This window comes from Ambystoma mexicanum, chromosome 11 (genome assembly GCF_040938575.1).
Source record: "Ambystoma mexicanum isolate Mex_15411 chromosome 11, UKY_AmexF1_1, whole genome shotgun sequence".
Classification (NCBI taxonomy): domain Eukaryota; kingdom Metazoa; phylum Chordata; class Amphibia; order Caudata; family Ambystomatidae; genus Ambystoma; species Ambystoma mexicanum.
The window spans coordinates 29,826,696-29,846,615 of NC_090934.1; the positions used below are offsets into that span (position 1 = coordinate 29,826,696).

The 19,920-nt window shown below is 44.6% G+C and overlaps 1 protein-coding gene and 1 pseudogene across 3 annotated transcripts in view; one reads left to right on the forward strand and one right to left on the reverse strand.

The window, feature by feature from the left end:
* Positions 1–19,920, forward strand: part of ZBTB8OS (zinc finger and BTB domain containing 8 opposite strand) — a 119,754-nt gene that overhangs the window by 12,323 nt on the left and 87,511 nt on the right. The gene's annotated exons all lie outside the window — the stretch shown is intronic.
* LOC138503028 (large ribosomal subunit protein eL32 pseudogene) lies at positions 5,698–6,761 on the reverse strand (annotated as a pseudogene).

Sequence of the window (19,920 nt, forward strand, 5' to 3'; positions counted from 1 at the left end):
GAATGGAGGAGGAGAATGGAGAAGGAGAGATTTAAGGGAAGTGCGGAATGAAGTGAAGGTGGGGGAAGAACGGATAGCAAGAGGAAGGAAGTTCCAGTGTAGAGGTGCTAGGAGTTGGAAGGAGCGAAAACGGGAGGAGGCACAAGGGGGTGGGGGTGCAGTGAGAAGGAAATGGTCAGCGGACCGAAGGGAACGGGAAGAGGAGTAGAAGGAGAGAAGGGAGGAGAGATAAGGGGGGGGCAAGACCATGGAGAGATTTGAAGACAAGGCAGAGAAATTGAAATTTAAGTTGGGAGTGAAAAGGAAGCCAGCCAAGGTAGGAGAGAGAGGTAGAGATGGAGTCACGGGAGGTAAGGAGACAGAGGGTGCGAACAGCAGAGTGGTAGATGGATTTAAGAGGGGCAAAGTGAGAAGCAGGAAGTCCAAAGAGTAAGGAAGAGCAGTAGACGAGGCGGGAGAAGATGAGGCAGGAGATTAAGAGTTTGGTAGCTTGGAAAGTGAGAGAGGGATGGATTTTGGGAATGTTGAAGAGGTGGAAGTAACAGGTGCGAGAAGTGAGGGCGATGTGTTGGGAGAAGGAGAGAGAGGAGTCAAAGAGAACGCCTAAATTACGAGCTTGAAGAGAGATAGGGAGGTTGGAGGGCGGAAAGTGAATGAAATGGGGAGGAGAGGGAGGGGGAAGAGTTAGAGGCAAAGAATACGACTTCTGTCTTGTCGGTGTTGAGAGAGAGAAAGCGGGAAGACATCCAGTTCTTAATGGCAGTAAGGCAGGAAGAGAGTTGTAGGTGGAGGTCAGTTGAGAAGGAGGAGAAAGAGAGGAAGAGTTGATTGTCGTCGGCATAGAAGTGGTGGGAGATGCCAAACGAGGAGATAACAGGAGCAATGAGGGAGGTGTAAAGAGAGAAGAGGAAAGGGCCGAGTACCGAGCCTTGGGGTACGCCATATTCAAGAGGATAGTTAGGAGAGGACCTGCCACCCCAGGAGACAGTAAAGGAGCGGGAAGATAGGTAAGAGGATAACCAGTTGAGAACGGAGCCTTTGAAGCCAAAGGAGGAGAGAGTATGAAGGAGGAGGGGGTGATCGACAGTGTCAAAGGCTGCAGAGAGATCAAGGAGAATAAGGATAGAGGATTGTTTGGCATGGCGAGCAGTAAGAAGGGAGTTAAGAATAGAGGTGAGAGCAGTTTCAGTGGAGTGTTTAGGACGGAAGCCTGATTGGAAGGGTGGTAAGAGAGAGGAATTAGTGACAAAGGATGAGAGTTGAGAGTAGGCAAGGCGTTCGAGAAGCTTGTAGAGGAATGGGAGAAGAGAGATGGGTCTGAAATTCGAGGTGAGAAGTGGATCCGCAGAAGGTTTCTTTAGAATAGGGATGATCGTGGCATGTTTAAAGGCAGATGGAAAGGTAGCTGAGGAAAGACAGATGTTGAAGAAGGAGGTGAGGTAGGGGACAAGATGAGGGTAAATCTTAGTGCTTAGGGATCGGAAGGGAGATGGTCAGTTGGGGCAGACGTGGGGTGGGCTTTGGATAGGAGGGTGGAGACTTCAGAAGGGGAGATGGGAGAGAAGATGGACATGCAGGAAGAGGGAGGGGGGAGGAGAAGGGAAATCTGAGGGTGTGTGTGTATTTTTTGCCGAAGGGTAACAATCTTAGAGGAGAAGAAGTTAGCAAAGTCAGAAGGAGAGAGTGAAGAATTGGAGGAGGGATCAGGAGTAGGGGAGAGAGGAGTCGAGAGAGAGTTTGGAAGATACAGCGAGGGTGAGTCGCTCGACATTGGAGTAGGTTAGAATAGTAAGAGGATTTAACTGAGGTCAGACAAGAGTCGTAGATAGCGTGGTAAGAGAAGTAAGAGGTTTGGTTAGAAAGCGAGGGAGCTTTGAGCCATAGTCTCTCAAGACGTCTGAGAAGGCGCCTCATAGAGAGGAGTTGAGGAGTGAGCCAATGTTGAGAGGGTTTCCGGGTTGGGCGGAAGAGAGAAAGGGGATAGAGTTGATCAAGGGAGGATGAAATGGCAGAGGAAAGGGAGGAAAGCATAATTCGCCGATAATGAGGAGAAGTCATGGAGAGATGGGAGAAGAGAAGAGCAAGTGTCAGTAAAGACGGAGGGGTCAAAGTTCCGGAAGTCACGCTGTGAGTATATTGTAGGGGTGTGGTTAGGAGAGGAGGAGAAAGGGAGAGGAGAAAGGGAAAAAGAGAGTAATGCATGATCAGAGAGATAGACAGGAAGGGTAGAGACGGGGGAAGAGGGTAGGAATAGTTGAAGATGAGGTCAAGGGTGGAGCCAGAGGAGTGTGTAGGAGAGGAGGGTAGAGGGGAAAGGAGGTAGGAATCAAGGATAGAGAAGAGGGGGGAGAAGGGAGATGCAGATTAAAATTGCCAAGCACTGACGGAGGAGAGGGGGAGGGAGAGATGAGCGAGAGGAGGTGATCCAGGTCTTCGTAGAAGGAAGAAAGAGGGCCAGGGGGTTGATAGATAATCAGGAGAGAGATAGGGTGGGGAAGGAGAAAGATTTGTGAAGGAATTCAAAGGAAGGGAAAGAAGGGAGAGATTGAGAGGAGGGGGAGGAGATGAACTTGGGGTGGTAGAGGAGGCCAACACCTCCGCCACAGCCAGTAGAGCGAGGGGTATGAGAAAAGGAGGAGGTGGTTAAGTAAGCTGGGACAGAAGTGTTATGGGGGGGATCCAGGTTTCAGTTACGCATAAAGTGGAGGTTGAGGTGAAAGAATAGGTCAAGAACTGCTGCGGTTTTGTTGCAGATGGATCTGGCGTTCCAGAGTGCCATGTTAATGTGACTGGAGTGGTGGGCGGTAGGGGGGTAAAGAAGATTAGGGCGGTGAAAGAGAGGGTAGGAGTGCGGCAGGAGGAGTAGCGGGGGCATAGGGGAGAGGGCAGGGAATTAGGAGGGAAAAGGAGAGAAGGAGGGAGAGGAGAAGGTAGGAGTGTTGAAAGGGGGGAGAAAGGGTGGCGAAAAGGAGATTTGGAGGATTCATAACAGGGGGCTCAGAAATAGGACGAGTCAGGAGGGGCCGTAGCTATAGAATCTTGTGATGGTGAGGACAGAGACCAATGTGGTAGTATCAAGACAGGACAGTAAACGGAGGACTGGGCAGAGGTATCGGGAGCCGTGTAGAGGCTCCAAAGGAAGGACGGGGGCAATTAGGAGAATGGGCAGGTACGGCAATCTTGGACAGTTGCTCTCCCTTCTAAGAGGGGAGGATCATAGGAGGCGGAGGCAGGAGCGGAATGGAGGCACCAGTAGTACACCAGTTGATGAGGTGGATGAGACAGGACTGCAAACCTGTTGTACCCACACGTGAGGAGGGAGGTAGTAGTAGGAGGTAGCAGTAGGAGGATGGATAGGGGTAGTGAGGAGGTAAGTAATGGTGGGAGATCTTAAGCAGCCCATGTGGTCACGTTAATGCAGTGAATCTCATGTATTCTGGGGGAGGTTGCAGGTGGTATCGGATGCGGCAGGAAGGTGCCAGTGGAGGAATTCAGACAGTAAAGTAAATGGTGCAGAGCAGGGATCTAACGTGATTACATTCACAATTGAGTGGGGAGGGCCGCCGGTAGTGGGTCTAGGAGTGGGGTGTGGTCACCAGGTGAGGAACAAGGACAATCAAGAAGTGTAGGCTGAGTCTGCAATGTTCCGCGGGTGGACCGCAGGTAGTGGGCTGAATCCGCAATGTTCTGTGGAAGGTCAGGTGCTAGAGCGGGGAGGGTTGCAGGCTCTGGACAGGGGCTGCAGCTGGGATCTTGAGCAGGTACACTGGCAGGACTTCAGGCAGCAGAGGCGGTAGAGTGCCAGAGGATAATCCGCAGTGTTCTGTGGGAGGCCCGGTCTAACGCGGGGAGGGTTGGAGGCGGTGGACAGGGGCTGAGGCTGGGGTCTTGAGCAGTCACACTGGCAGGACTTCAGGCAGTAGGGCTGGGCTGGGATTCTGAGCGGTCCGCCCAGGGGGTCCGGGTTGGTGAAGGCGGTCCCGCGCTGTCACGATCAAACTTAGGCGGGGTGGTCCAGTGGCAGTGGGTCAAGGGCTGCAATGATGCACCCCGAGCAGCCGTGCCCATGCCAGAACCCAGAGAGCCAGTGTGGAGAGAGGATGGACCAGGGATAGAGCGGAGGCAGTCCAGGCAATCCACCCCGCAGAGACCCAGAGCAGCCACGCTCGTCTCCAACGGATTAGGACCGCAAGCAAGGCACCAAGGCTGGACTCAGGTGCTCGGAGACAGATATGTGGCTGAACTCGCACCAGAGTGAGTGGGGACCGCTGGCAGTGGGGCGGAGTCGAGATGGTGGCTCCCCGAGTGGATGCAACTCTGCGGTAAGGCAGGCACCAGGATAGAGTTCAGGCGTTGGGGAGAGCTCACTGCTGATCGGAGGAGCTGGGCAGATGTCCGCTGATGTCGGCCGAAGCCAAGATGGTGGACCCTCAAGCAGACGTGAACCTGCGACAAGGCAGGCACCAGGGTAGAGTTCGGGCATCAGGAAGAACTCGCCACAGGTCCACGGAGCGCCGGAGGAGTCAGGCAGACGCCGGTGGGTGCAAGCAGCAGAGTCCACACTCGAATGAGGAGGGCTGCTGGAGACCGGGGGAATCAAGATGGTGGCGGACAGCCACAACCTCGCCGGGACCCCAAGATCCGGAATGGAGATGGCCCGGAGATGACAAGGAGTGATCACAGGCAGCCGCGATCCAGCCGAGACTCAGGATGGTTGATACCGCAACAAGGCACCAGGACTGCTGCAGGCGCCGGGCGACACCCGGAGGTAGACAGAACACAGTGCTGTCCCGGTCGATCGTAGAGCGGGAAGGATCACCGCAAGAGCCAGGCAGATGGCGGAGCAGGAGGAGGCCTCCCCAGATGCAGATCTAGTAGCGGTTGAAAGAGGGTCCGATTCTTGGCCCGAGGTCGCAGCCGGAGGGACCCCAGGAGTAGGGTAGCAGGAACGGATAAATGTAAGTAGCAGAATTGCTGTTGGAATTGTTTTATTTTTAGAAAGATTCAGCATGATTAGAGGAGGCGCCGGCACAGGCAGCCGAGCTTCTGCGCCCCCTGGTGGTCGAATAACTAAGCAAAATAACTAAGCAAAATAAAGCATCTTTCTGTTGGTACTTACCTGAGTCAGCCTGGTTCCTGCTCAATGTCATCACTGGCTCAGATACAACATAAGATTTTCCTAAATGGAAGAAAACAATCCATAAATTCATCAGTCAACATTCACTTATTATAACAACATTCAAGAGTGTAAATCGATCAAGTTAATAAGTCTTAAAAATGTTACAATTGCAATTACATGGGCAACTTTAAACTCGCTAAATGGGTTAAGCCACACCCTTTACACTTCCTGTAAAGATTCCTCTGACCATTAGATCATTGAAACACGTTTCTTATTTTGGTCAGTCCCGGTACATAATAACATGTTTATAGACTTGCTTCAGCATCACATTAGTTGCAAAAACGACATCGGATGCAATGCATTCCTTATTTCTAAAATCACACGGTTAGGTTATAGCTTAAGTCGAATTGCTATTTGGTGACATATTATTCATATACAGACGTAAATTGTCTAGTTTGATTGTACTTTCTTGACTGGATAAAATGAGTAATCTTGTCAAAGCTCATATGAAACATTGATATTGCAGATTTGGTGAAATATTTATTTATTTATTTTTGGGAGTTTACCGTTTTTTATCTGACAAACGGCTGCACCGAAAAGGGGACAGTCTACTCGTTCTCCTCGCTGCACAATCTGGCGTTTGGATTTGTGAGTTTGATGGCGAGCTGAGCAGCCCTCTCTACGATGGTCTTGTTGTTTTTCGATGAAACATTGTGGGCAATCTCAGCACAAAAAGACTTGTTACTCATCATGAGCACTTGCAGTTCCTTCACGTTGTGTACCTGAAACCTGCGGAATCTCGATGGTAGCATGTGCTTGGTCCCTTTATCGCTACCGTAACCAATGTTGGTCATCAGAATCTGTCCCTTAAACCTCCTGCGAACGCTGTTATCATACCCCTTGGTTTACGCCAATTTCACTTAATCCTAACATAACGATCAGACTGGTGATGAATGAACTTCTTGCTTCTTTTCTTGAGTATCTTCGGTTTGATAACAGGTCTTAAGGCAGCCATGATTGTGCCCCAAAAACGTCTGCCTGCTCAGTCGAGAGGCTGTAGGAAGAGGATTTGGTGAAATATTACTTGCATGCAGATGTGTACGGTTTGGTTGTACTGTCTGCAGGTGTTTCAGGTCGCAGTGTTTGATTCTTAATGGTTTATTTAGGGTATTTGGATGCCCTTTCTTGTAATATGCTGCTGGGTATTCTCCTCTTTCTACCGTCTTACAATTTTTACCAAGGAGAATTTGCATTTCCTGTTCATCTTTTAGTTTTGGAAAGTTTCCGATCTTCACCAGTTCTCCAAAGTAGCACCTTATTGCCTCTTCTTATATGATGCAATGAAGGAGAAAGATGTTAAGTGTTTCAAGTTGCATTGGTTACAGATCCAGGCTTCCATTGGGCATTGTTTGCCCGCTGTGCCAGTTTCACTCGCTTCCCATGGGCTCATTAATTGTCTTCACCGGTTTCAACCCCCAGTCTGTGGTCGCTCACCCTGTATCTATTCATTATTTGGTTGTATGTGCTGGTTTCAATCCTCAGTCTGTGATGGCTCAACCTGTCATTATTTCTCTCTGTCCGCTAGCTACCATCCCATCTGTGATATCACACCCTGTGTCTAGTCATTATTTCTCTGTGCCAGTTTTAATCGCCACTTTGTGTGCACTCACACTTTATCTGGGCATTATTTGTCTCTGTGTGATGTTTTTAACTGTTAGCAAATATTCCGCAAAGGTTGTCTCCTCTCTTCATTGGTCTATAGCTTGTCATTTTGTTCTGTGTATGCCAGTGGATCATATAGGTCTGGCTGCGAGTTTGAGGCCTCCATAGGGATATTTGCAGTATTGCCACAAGCAGGAGTTTCACTGATATTTGGAGCTAACGTGGAGGATTTCAGCTGTGTGGTAAAAATGGTGGTAATTCAGGGTTCCGAATTGAGGGTAGCTGGGAGCTATTTAGCTCCTGCTTGTTTCCTAGAGGAGCCTCGCTAGCTTGACACTAACAGCTACAAGGAGCTACTTTTGGCTCCCCAGGCAAACAGATGGCGAACAAACACACCAATGCGAATTTAACTCTGTGTTTGAGACCATCTATAAATATATATTTGGGCACTATACAATGTTTAAAGCCTAAGGAGTTATAAATAATGGACAAAGATATATGTTTGTATCTTATGTGGATTTTCCGACACTACATAGCTCCTGGTTAGTGCTGGATATTCTGACGAATCTGAGGATGTCGTCCCTCCACACCTAGGGGGAGACCTTTTCCCATTGGGCCAAGGCGGTACATCTACTGCACAATAGGCCCCCTGTGGGTGGTGCACAGAGGGAGGATCACATGGGGGAAGGAATCCCTCTATGGGATTGGGGACAACCATCATCAGAAAACGTCGGAGGACCCTGCTTCAGTACACTCAACCCCTTTTCCAACCCTACATTCTCCTTCCCCCTCTCTAGATAAAGCCAGTGTGCTCTGGTTCCAAGTCAGATTTAATTGTTTGACCCTCCTTTTAAACCTGCGCCGCAAGGAAGTACGTGTAAATCAAAAATTGGCTTTAATTCGTGCAAACACTCCTGTGAATAAATGAGAAAGTTGCCCTTAGATGACGTGTTTCGGTAGTACTCTTGCCTTTCTCAAATCCGGGCTGGTTTCAATAAATAAATAACCAAAATTCAAAAATAACATGGTTATGTGAATTAAGAATATGTAATAAATAACCGTGCTGTAGAAAGAAAGGGAGTCGGACAACATAACCTGCATAACAAGACTAAAAAGTCAGAAACTACAAAGTATCATGCATTTGCTCTTAAAACTGGTATTGTGAAGAAGATGCCCGTACGTCCAAGGATCCCGCTGAAGAAGCATAGAGAGCGGTTTAGCTTCTCAACACCAGTGATTGGCACAAAACAAGCCCACGCGGCAGTTTGAAAGTGGCTCAGCTGGGACACGGAAAGGAGAGATCCGTCCTCTGAGGAACAACAGCAGGAGTTGTGTGAGTCAACACGGGTAGCAGGAACTGGAGGAAAGAGCGAATCTGAAGGTGGGCCTGCACAAGAGGACTACCCGGGTTGCAACTGAGTGAATCCTCTGAGCGCCGCAGATCCCGGCAAAGCATGCGCGCACGCCAGAGAGAGCATGCAATTTGGAAGCGTCAGAAGACTTCAGAGCCACTGCAAACACCGGATGCCTGAACGATACCAGAGCCTTAAAAAAGGGATGCAGCTGCCTGGGAACCGCTGATACCTGCGAGAAGGAAAGAAAGGGGTACGTGAGGTGCTGTAGGTCCCGGGGAAGCCACAGGATGCCCACATAATCCAGAAAAAGAGGGTCAGGGTCCCTAAGATCAATGAGAAAGAGTTTTATACTTGGCAGGAGAGTGAACCAAGCAGATACACCACAACAGTGCGAGTCTGGGACCCACACCCGAATAAGGTCTAGGACCCTGATTGAAAGCAAGGCAAATAAGGGGGGGTTGTATACTTCACAGGAGTGTAAACCAAGCAGGTACAATGCAACATTGCGAGTCTGGGTCCTGCACCCATGTGAGAAACCAAAGTTTGAACTGATGAAGATTAAAAGGGAATGGGACCCTGTCATAGAAAGAGAGACAGTCTGCAAAGGAACACTGGCTTGGCAGGAGAGTGGACCAAGCCATGTAAGGCATTGCCTTGCCTGGGACTCGCTCCCACATTAGAGGTTGAGAATATAACAGATAAGAATCTTGGAATTAACCGAATGTTAGGAAAACAACATCCCGATCCTTGTGGCACAAATTGAGGAAATACCACATTGAGCATTCCATACGCACTCCAAGATGGCGCCTCTTTAATGACATCCACATTGGTAAGCGGCATCAGTTTAGTTCTTTTCCAAAATGGTGCTCTAGCACCTTCCGGCTACATTCTTCTTATGCCAGAGATTAGGTGAGTGCGCTGTGTCGCTATTACACTCCTTTGTGTATTGCTGACTTGCTCAAACTTAAAAGAATTTCCTGTTCCTCTTTGCACTTCTCTCCGTGACTGCCTTCTGCAGTTTTCCTTTTACTGTTCGTTTCCCAATCCTCAACATTCAGTCTGTTCCCTTTTGCCAGCTTTCGCTCCCTTACCTCATCTAATCACCTGCTCTGCTCTTAACACTACTTTTCTGCTCCACTCTTATCTTGCCCTACACTTTTTCTGTTCTATTCTTGCTCGGTTCTTGTCTCTTCTCCTGATGCCAGACAAGGTTGCAAGGTAGCTCTTTCTCCGTGTTGCACAGCAGTTTCATTCATACTTACTTTCTCGCGCTTGCTTTGCCTTTCGTTTTTCTTTTACTTAACCTGCTCCGCTCTGTCGTTTTTTACCTATTCTCAGACGTTCCTCATCTTGGCTCTTCTAGCTAACTTCCGCTTCTACTATCTCGACTCTTTCCCTGCTTTCAAGTCTACTTACCTTCTTTTACTCTTTGCTGCATACTGCATACCTTCATTGGATTCCTACCACCAAGTCTATGTACCTACATTTTATCCACCTTCAGCCTTCTTACCTCCTTGGATCCATTAGAAAGGACGCTCTCTATTGTCCTTTTAAGATCACTTTCCGGACCAGCAATTTGGAAATCACCATTCTTCAATGCTGCAACCACTTCAACCGGATTCAGTTTTTGTTCCCTGTGAGGGTTTCCTAACGGCGCTGCCCACTGTGTACACAGAGTTCTGGCTTTGCCCGGCCTCTAAATACCTTGTGGCACTCCCTTTCTATTGTCTCACGTTACAAATATTGCTGCAACCAACATCTGTGAGTAACTGACACCTCTACAAGCAACAAAACTGTGAGTGCATTGGCGCGGCTAATACAGAAGGAACCCTACACTTGATGGCAAACTGTGCATAGTTGGTAGGATAACGAAGCGTGAAGCCGAGACAAAATCCCTTGTGATTTGCCAAGTGACACTTTACTGGAAAGGGATAAAGTGTCTCAGAAGCCCTCAAAGAATTGACATAAGAAAAGGAGAAGTGTACGGGAAAGGAGCACAATCATAGCATTTGAACCTTGCATTTTGGAACATTGTTGTGCATCACTTTTTGTTACCAGAGAGACTGGGAACTTTTCTGTTGGTTGAAAACACCAAGAACACTTTTTACTTTGAGGAGAGATGCCCAGTTGCGTTAGATTATTAATGTTAGGGCTAGAAGTCGGTTTTGGGACACAATGTTGACAGACCTTTTAGTTTTGGACTTCCTGACAATTTCGCCAGTTTCCTTTGAGGCAGAGAAACCCCCTCTTAGCTTTAGGGATAAAGAGGCATTTTCCCAACCCTTTTTTTTATTAATAAAAGTTTATACCCAAAAGCATGCCACCATTGTGTCTGAGCCTTACTTATACATCCTTACGATACCAAGGAACTGCTTTGAACTCCTACTTCTCAAATCTTAATTTTGATCCCTGTAATTATGTTTCCACCAAAAAGTGTCAGTAACGAAATTACAGCCACTTTTACAGTGCTGGTGAACTTCTACTGAAACCTATTGTGTTCTTTAGAGTAATGTTTTAGAGTAATGTTATAGGATTTTGTGTCCATTTTGTTTTATTTGATGTCTGCTTCCTTATTCGCTTTACAGTGTTTTAGGTGCATGTTTTCTGTGGAGTCTCGTCACTCTTGACAGAGAACTCTTAGTAGAGAGTTGGTCCCCACACTTAGCTTCCATATTTGACTTACTTATGGAATACAATAACGTTATCTAGAGTCTTCTAGATGGGTTCAGTCTGAGCATTTTAGATTGTAGGGCCTAATGTGTCTTTAGTCCTTTCTCAGGTTTTGCTTTTAGTGGCTTATAAGGCATTTCCTGTGTCACTCAAGGTGATTCTTGGGTAGATAAATGGAATATGTTCTAGAGTTTGCATATTGAATTCAAAATGATGTAGTCCACTGTTTCTGGCTTTTTTGGAAAAATAATTACTTTTGTAGGGTTCAAAACTGCTCCGAGTTATTTAGCTCTTGCTTCTACCACAGGAAAGCCTTGCTCACTTGAACCCAACAGCGACCTAGTTTTGGCTCTTTAGGCCAACTTGTGCCTTACAAGCATGCATATGTGACGATGAGTATTTGAAAATGTTAATGAAAAAAATTAGGACATCTCTAGTAGACATTGAAAGAGAATGGATAATACATAATTGGCAAAAAGTTGGTGTACATCTAATGTGGAAGTTATATCCGCTGTGCGCTGGGTACTTGCTCCTGGTTTCCCAGCAGTAGCTCCTGCCTACTGGGTGATGCCTGACCCATGTGCTGGTTTTTGCTTTTGTTTAACTTTTTTTGAAAAGTTAATCTTTGATTGGCTTTAGAGGAGGAGATGCCAACCAACAAGTACAATTTCAGCTGTCATACCAACTGGTTAGCAAAACATGGTTCGGTCAAGGTAACGAATAATCCAGAGCATAGTACACTATAGATGTGGTTGCAAGGTATTAACATAGAACTGTCCCAAGAAAAACTAGAGTACGTTCTTATAGCTGAATAAAGGCTCTAGACATATGTCAAGAATCGCGGTCTCATTCCATATGTACAAGCTGTCTTATTTGCGATTCGGACTGCCTAAAGACTACATGGAGTTGCCGCTTTTAAGGTAGAAGTAATCACAGGTGGGGAAAGGGAGAGAGATGAGAAAAAAAGGGAGAACGTTCTTCCCACTGTAACCTGTAGGTTAAGCCACTAACTTTGTATGTGTGTGTTTCTTTTAGTTGGGAGATTTGATCTCGTGGGTTTGAGGGCATTATAGGAGTGGTCATTTGGTTGTTGAATTTTTGATCTATCTATTATTGTGGGATGTTCAGAGAACTTCATGGAATATAATCCTGGGGAGATTTAGAAATAGGGTAGATATAAGGAGACTCATTGTGGTTTACGTACTTCATCCATTGTTGTGCCTTTTTAACATTATCTAGTGAGGAGCCATATCCTATTAAACAGGGTTACGGTATGCATGGAGGGGCTTCATACTTATTTGCTACAGTAAACCATTGGGATATCTGCTTTAACCTAAACGCCTTGTGATAGGGCTTGAAGTTTGGGAATCTAGCTCCACCCCCCCGATTTTGGTCCCTGTAGTTTCTTCAGGGAAATTCTGGCTGGCTTATTGTCCAACAGGAATTTAGTTAACACTTAGTTTAGTTTCTTATAGAATTGATCAGGTAAAGGTAAGGGAACATTGCCTACAGGTAAATTGTTAATAGGGTCACCAGCATTTTAATCATGTCTAGGTGTGCCCACCATGACAATCGCAGTGGTGACCAATTTCTCAGTTACCTTTTTTAATTCTGGAAGTTTTGATGCTCTTGCTGTGATTTCAAGGGCGCAGTGCAATTGTATTCCTAGATATTTCATCGAAGATTGCTTCCAGCATAAGCTATAGACCGGAATGTCAGATTTGTTATAGGTGGGCGTAAGGGGGGATTTCAGTTTTATGTTTGAGTTTGTACCTTAAAAATCAACAAAAATGCGTTTAGCCCGGACGTAATTTCCCCAACTGAATCTGTAGGGTCCAAAATTAAGGAGATAATATTGTTGGCATAGGCTGCAACTGAAAGTTTGAATTCTGTCACCCTGCATCTGACCCCGGTAATAGTTTGGTCTCCTTTCATGTATTCTAGTAAAGGTTTGAGAGCTAAAATGAATACAAAAATGAATACAATTTGTGATAAGAGACAACCTTGCCGTGTACCTCCAGACAATTTAAAGGGTAGTCAATGCAAAGGGTTTATGGCCAGAGTTGGAGTGGTAGCTGGTATTGGCCAATACAAATTCTGCTTTAACACAGCCTGATTGGTTCAGTTTAATTAAAAGGGGTACATTTGTCTTTTTCTAGTCTAGATGGTAGTATTTTTCTGCGTGTATTTTGCAATCAACATTTGTTAAACTGATGCGTCCATAGTTTTTATTAAGAGTCAAGTCTTTTGGTATTACATTTTCTTTACCTTACTGAATAACCCAGATGTTTTTTTGCTGGAAAAAAAATTGGTGATCTAGTTGTATGAGGTTTGGAGCCGTTAGTAGGAGGAATGATTTATAAAATTCAATAGGGAAGTCGCCATACCCAGTGCTTTCACTTTTTAAAAAATGTTAAACAGTTGATGGCTTGAGTGATCTCTATAATGTTTATCAGTGTGCATCTAGTTCTGTGGTATTCAAACTTCTTGATGCTGGGGCCCCTTTTGAGTATTAATATAGTTGCCCCGGCCCCCTTCTTGACAACATTCTATCATCACCCTTTTGCTTCAGCTACCCTGAAAGGGAGATGGCCACAAACTATGGTATTCCACCTAGCTTTCCCAGTTCTCTGCCTGCTATAACACCCACACTGCTTGGTCTCTTACTTTATCCTCTTACATAATGAATACACAAAGCAAACTAGATGTTTATGCAAAGAAGTGATCAATAGTTCAATCCAGTATGTACATCTACAGATTACTGCATAACCAAACACTGAAGTTAGCCTCCAGAGATCGCTTTGCTTTAAGATTATGATTGCCTTATATATTAGAACCTGTGGGAGAAAGCTGGCCAAAATGTTTTCAGACCCCTTTTCAATCATATTTATTTATTTATTTGTGTAGTAAGCGATCAGAAGGAGGAGACTGACCCAGAAGGGCATATTGGTTGGCATAAACGTTTATTCATAAAAACAAAATGGACAAACCTAACTTTCCCTAATACTAAGAGGCTTTTCCCTGCCTCAACTAAAACTAAGAATTCTGTCAGGATGCCTGTCAAAAGTAAGTCATCCACCGTTCTGTGTCCAAAACCTATTTCCGTTCATTACACTTTAACTAAAGCTGGCCCTACTGTTGTTGGTCCATGAGAATGGCTCCCTTCTCCTAGACAGTGATTCACAGTTCCTGTGAGTAAGGGAACCGTTGCCTGAGGGAATAACTCCCTTCCCCAGTGTATAGTTCTTTTTCAAGAGTTGAATTAAGGATCCAAATGGTGTAACCAAAGAAAGTTCCGAAGTGTGCAAACCAAAGTTTTGAAATGATACGAAGTTCTTAAAGAAAACCAAGTTCCAATTCGAGCCCTTGCAATAGAGAAAATGAATCTCTTCTATTCTGGCTCAAGCATCTTCGGGTATCGGGTAATAATATCCCTATATATATGGTCTCTGTACATAATGTCGCAGGGAAAAGGTTGTGGTGACATTGTATAGGTGACCATAATATATAAGGGACGGGGGAGCGGGATTGCAGGGGTGTCCCCCGCTCCCCTTGAAATAAAAAGGGTTTGGGAGTTGCAGAGGTGTCCCCCGCATGTTCCATCTTATAATGTCACTGCAAACCCCTGCCATTTTACAGCTTTCTTTTTGCATGGCGTTCTTTTTGAGGGGACATTATTACATGGAACCCATCTTCAAGTGCCAAGAGAAAGTCTTCCTTCTCTTGGCTTTCAATTACTTCACAATACACTAAAGATAGTTTAGGTAAGACGAGGTATTGTGCTTCTCTATATTTGCCATTCTCCACAGATGATTCCTGAGAATTGGTAGCTCACGTGATAGGGTTATTTTGATAAAGGACAAGTTTGTGGCAACAAAGACTAGAGACCCAAGCAGATTCCACATAAATAATAAAGAAATGGCCGGAGGTGAATGTATAGCGTCGGTATATTGCCTACTACTACACAATATAAGGACATAGTAAAAACAAATACATTCGCACTGCGCCAATCTCAAATTGTTACATGCATCAATGCATGCAGTTTATTAAGTTGAAAGTCAGCCTGACCCGTGTTTCGAGCCAATGCTCTTCTTCTGAGGCTGAGTTGTAAACAACACATGTATATCAGTTAACAAATTAATTGATACATTGGTTTGTCCTTTTATTGTATACTAAAGTACAAAACAAAGGGAACGTTATACACCAATCTATTGTCATATCTTTTGGAAACATGTATATGGACCCCATTATGTGATTCATCAAGGAATTTGAAATGAATGCAATCACATAAGACAAACCAACACATAGAGAGAAAACACGTGGGAAAATTGAAGACCAAAGAAACAATAGTTAATGTCTGTTGGATGTACAGCAAGGTGGTGGTTAAGTGCCAATGTATCACATCAAGGGTGGCAAAACATCATCTAATAACCAATGTACCTTACGTGCTCTTCTGGGTTTGGATATATCTCTATAAAAATAATTATAAGAATAATCTTATTGACAGTACTGGAGTCAGAATTACTGCAACAGTTAATGTCAATTGGTTTTACCAATCAAGCCAACCCTGCATGCTGTTTCCAGAGACTGACACCTACCAGGAGGCAATTGCACTTCTGAAAATGCTTAAAAGCTTTGTTACTGAAAATAAGTAAAGTAAAAACGTGTATTTATCTGATAGATCCAATATACTCAGTCACTTAGCTATACACATGGTTCTTAAGCAAAAGGGTTACCTCTGTAGCTTCGCGATTGCTGCAAAGTTAGAATCTGTCGTCTGGCATTGGTTAAACCGTATGAATGAACGTAGCATCCGATTTGTAATCAATCATGTGTGATTGACAAGCCTTGTGTACGGAAGAATATAAAGTGGGAGAAGAAACGAAACACATATAATAAGAAAGATGCAGTGCACTGCTGCTGTATAATTACATTACAACCATGCAGGCTATCTAGGGACTGTATGAGAAGAGGCTTGCCTGTCTGGTCCTTCGGCTTGTATACGCGTTGTCAGGGAGCCGAAACCGCTACTGCTAACCCGCATATATCAACATTGCGGATCCTAGCCTGTTAATAGACGGAATGAGACTAGTGCTTCGGTCTCCGCCATCTTGGTTGTGTACTAGTTTCTTATCATATCCAGTCATACTCCTTAGTACTTGGATAAAAATGTACTGTTAATGCAAAATTATATAAACGCCTTCTATGCGTTACAGTATGTATTGATAACACCACTTATTTAGTATTAAATCCATGTTCACCCACGTCTGGGTAGAACTGTATTCCTAACGTGAAATTATACAACCGCCATCCATGCATTCAAATGTCTGTACCTAACAGCACCTATTTTAATACCAATCAATATTCGCCAGAACCTTTTAATAATAAAAGGAATACTTACAACTAATTTACATGTATGATACGGGTCGTCACTCTCATTACGTATTTTTATGTTTATGAGAAGCCTACCTATGTTATGCACTTATTGCAATGCGTGTGATACACTGTTGTGACCAGAGCCAACCAGGCTCATTTATTCATTTATTCATTTATTGAACATTTATTCACACTTGTCTCTTCTTAGTCAATTGGCTTTCTGACTTGAGCCACTGCCACCTGCACCGAATTATTGGAAACAGTTATGTTAGTTATCAGTTAGGTGTTGAATATAGACTAGTTAAGTTGCAGAGACACTGGCATTGGTTCCAAACGTACACATGTTACATAGTAAAAACAAGTATTGTGATAGTACTTTGTAAGTGCGCTAACTGGTTACCAAAGGGAAATTCTCAATACAAACAGTTGACACCCTTGTATGGTCTATGGATAATTACTTGATACTGCATATTAAACAAAAGTCAACTTGTAGCTAATTAGACATCAACTTGTAGGTAATTAGGCATTTAAACCACCTATTGTGGATCAGGAAGTTATATCCTAATAATACTGTAATATTCACAAAATCATGTGCCACAAATTTGAGGCCATCTTTGGCGATGTAGAATTTTACTAGGAAACAGTCTATACAAATATTCATAATGAGGGGACTTCATAGGAATACCGACAATTTGTGGTCTGTGCTGAGTCCAGAAGAAACTTTCCTATATTGACAAATCAAACTAGCTTCCAATTGCCTTAGTCTCAACTCCAGATTACCGCCTCTCTGCGGTAGAGGGACCTTGGCCATGCCCACAAATGTAAAATCTGCAAACAATTGAATTACAATGCCGCAGGCTTTTGGATTCGCCCCGTCTGGAAATAATACAACACAATTACATAACGTAGACTCCAACACATAGGTTCACACAGGCTTGCTTTGCAGCAAAACCAAATTTATTCACATTTATTCACACTTGTCTCTTCTTAGTCAATTGGCTTTCTGACTTGAATTTGCCTTTTGGAATGTTAGAGATCACTTTTTATTTATGACCACTCTCCGCATGTAGCACAGCATTGACTAATGTACTCTTCTGAAATGTTTTGGTCTCAAACCCATTATCTGTCATGGAAATTGTCAAATCTAGGAAGTCAATGCAAGTGTCACTGTATGTGTATAGGTAAACTGGATTCCCCACTCATTGCCAAGAGAATGTCTGTTCTCTTGGCTTTCAACTACCTCTCAGGGTACTGTAGAAGGGCTGGGCAAGAAGAGGTATTGTGCTTCTTTATATATGCCATTATTCATAGATGCTTCACCTTAGCTACTACCTTTCAGGATATGGTTATTTTGTCATGGCCGTAACTTCTGTTGTGGCTGTGGGTCCCAGACTCTCACTAGCTTCTTGTCTGTTCATCTGGTATATTAGTCTGTCAGGTACTGTGCCTGACGATCTCGTTGGATTCCTTAATTAGATTTGTGGGTGTGGGTCCCAGACTCCCACTCTTCCCTTCCAATTATGTCCACCTAGTAGACTAGCCTGCCAGGTACTGTGACTATGAAGATCTCCTTGGAGGCACGTAAATCGCTGCAGGTCCCAGACCCTTCTTTCATGACTCTTCCTTTTTCCGGTTCTCCGCCAACCGTCCGGGCTTACCCGACCTCTACAGAAGGCTTTTACCGGTGAGCTTCGGTTGTCTGCGGGTGCTTCCTGGCTTCGCGGTTAGCTTCTGCTCGCTCCAAGGACTGCAGCAGCTCTGCCGCGATTTCCTGCTGCTGGGATGCATGTCTTGGCTTGACCACATGCTCCAGCCTTCTCGCTCGGCTGGTTGCCCAGGAGTCTGCTTGTCTCCTTCTTTAGACCACGGCAGACTGGTTAGGGGTGCCTCTGCCGACAGGCAAGCATCCCACTCCCAGTGTCTCAGTTTCTCCAACAGAGTTCAAATCTCCTGCTTCCTCCTGGGATTCTCTCTAACTAGCTCGGATACTCTGTGTTGCCTGTGTCCTGATCGAGTGGTGTCTCATTCACCCTGGAGGATGTTGCTCCTGTCCTCATGTCAGCAAGTCTTGCTTTAGTTTGCTCTGGCATCTCATTTGCTCTGGAGAAAGTTGCTCTTGTCCTCTGGTCGACAAGTCGTGTTGCTGTTTGTTGTTGTGTTTCAGAAGCTCTTGATATTGATTTTTCACTTTGCATCAGATGGAGATTTTCCAAGTTATGTTTGTTTTTTGTGTGGCATGTTTCAGTCACTCGATGGTTTCAGCACATTTGAGAAAATGTCCAAGAAAGATTGAATGTGCTTTAATTTATTTTTTCATTCCCTTTAAAAAGGCTTTAATAAACACATTCAAACTGTGTTCAGTAGTAATACATTTCAAAGGAATAACCAACACATTGAACATTTTCCTTCAGACACCTTTTTCCAAATTTTGCCTTCTTCTAGTACCTACTGTAGTGGATCGGGGTTCAGACACTTTTCCAAATTTTGCCTTCTTCTAGTACCTACTATAGTGGATCGGGGTGAGCATCAGTAAATAAGTGCATCTACGGAGTGACATTTCTACATCCAAGCATAGACTACAATCTTTCCCCAGACAAATGAGGAATCCATGCAAAATTTGGTAGCAGTGGGTTTAACGGTATGGATTTCTAGCACCGCAAACATAAATACGTTTTTAAAGCTGCATTTTTATTTCTAAGTTTTCCGGGCTCCTCCAGCCCGGAAAACTTAGACAAAAAAACGCAGCTAGTGCTTGTTTTATTTAAAAAATAAATAGCACTTACTGAGATTCAGCTGCAGCTTCTCTGCCTGTAGTCTCCGGTCCGCGTCCTCCGAGTCCCGGCACCAATGAAGGAAAAGCCACCCAGTGGTAGCTTTTGTTTACTACAGCTGGCTGGCTTTTCCTTCATTAGTGCCGCAAAAGCCAGCACAGACGGGCCTCCATTTCATAAAATGGATGCGCCCATGTGCTTGCTTTTCCAATTTTTGAGCATGAATTGCTCAAAATTGTATATAGGAACTTAACAAAAAAAGTGCAAGTATATTTGTTTTATTATTGCCCATCTTTTTGGGCAATACAATTTTTTGGGCAAACCATTCCTTTAATACAGGGGGTGAGAGAGGATATACAGCTGGGGGAACTGCAGTCTAGCAAGAATATGCCCATTGAGGATATCAGTCAGGCTAGGAAAGCTAAAAATGAATGCTGGCTGGCCCAAATGTAAGGCATCATAAAAGTAGCATAATGGCACATATCACCAAGCGATTGTATTGACACGGTGTGGCATCAAGATGCGGTAGACTAACTACTGTCAAACAGTAAGGGAATGGGTAATCTGAGGTTAATAGAAATGACATATAACAGAAATACAAAGTGTCCCGGCAAGGTTACAGACGTTTCATATCAGTCAATCATCTCGTAACATCGCCTTATTGTACATGCCATTGCAAATAAAAATATGGGGCTCTTCAAATCGAGTAACTTTAAAAAAAGATGTGGAGTTTTCTGCTTACCCTGTGTCAGCTTTTGACTTAACCTTAAGGTCTGACGGTCTTGGACAGCAAGTGTTCTCTGGGAGCCAAGTAAACAATGACAACAAACTCCCATACTCCCCTTTGAGGACGAGACCAGGGAAAATGTTATCGGCACACCCAGTGCTCCAGATAAAATGTGGAAGTGGGACTATTTCACTTTTTTGGGAGTAAAATTTCCAATGAGAGTATTTTATAAGCGAGTAA